Below are 1,051 nucleotides of genomic sequence, written 5' to 3'. Positions count from 1 at the left end.
ACATGGGAGAAAAACCCTATGAATGCAAGCAGCGTAGAAAGCCATTTCTCTGGAGAACATTCAGGAGACACGTGATCACCCACACTGGGGATGGACATCACCAGTGGAGAATGTGGGAAAGCCTTCATGTTCCTCAGTGCGTTTCGAAAGGATGCACACTGGTGGAAAACCATACACACGCACACGGTGTGGCAAGGTGTTCAGTTGTGCGTTACATTCAGATCCACGAGAACGCACACTGGAGAGAAGCCCTATGAGTGTAAGGAGTGTGGCAAAGTGTTCATCTATCCCACCAGCTTCCAAGGCCACGTGAGAATTCACACGGGGGAGAAGCCCTACTCACATAAGGATGAAAGAACTCACAGCAGGAAGCAGCTTTCCTAGTGTAAGCAGAGGGGGAAAGCCTTCACTTTGTCTACTGCCTTAAATAAACACAGGAAGTTACACACCAAACAGAAACAATGACCACTGAGTAGGGTGCGGGGAGCCGGCGCGAACCCCATGGCAAGGCGCCGCCCACTTCCTTGCAGTTTTGAGGTAACTCCATATTAGGCAGTGCTGGCAGGACGGTGGGTCCTGGGCTTTGCGCATGCGCGAGCCACGTAGAGTCCCCAGCCAATCCCGTGGCACCTGGTGACGGCGAAAGGCAGACGACCAATGGGAAAAACGGTTCCTATTCCCTATATAAGCGGCCATGTTTTGGGTACACGCGCTCTCGCGTTCAAGCTCTCCCATCAATTCAAAGGCTCTCCAATAAAGCGTGATCTGAGAAGACTCCTGGTGTGGTGGTCGTTCTTCGTCGCTGGCCGAGAAGGCGTTCGCCGCAAGTGGTGCCGAAACCCGGGACCCACGCGAGAGGCCGAACAGGAGCCAGAACTCAACACGCGGAGAGGAGACGTCGGTAAATATCCCCCGGTATGCTGTTTACTGTAGATTACTGGTTGCTTGCATTGCTTCTTCCCTTGTGGTTTGTCTTTTTGATGGTGCGCACTTGCCTCAAGGAAGGAGGGTTTGATTTAATCCAGGAAGGATGCAAAGTACTAACGCAGCA

The sequence above is a fragment of the Dipodomys ordii genome, unplaced genomic scaffold (assembly GCF_000151885.1).
Source record: "Dipodomys ordii isolate 6190 unplaced genomic scaffold, Dord_2.0 Scaffold180, whole genome shotgun sequence".
In the NCBI taxonomy this organism is placed as follows: domain Eukaryota; kingdom Metazoa; phylum Chordata; class Mammalia; order Rodentia; family Heteromyidae; genus Dipodomys; species Dipodomys ordii.
The sequence above is the reverse complement of the archived record's forward strand: the minus strand, read 5'-3'. Positions refer to the sequence as shown.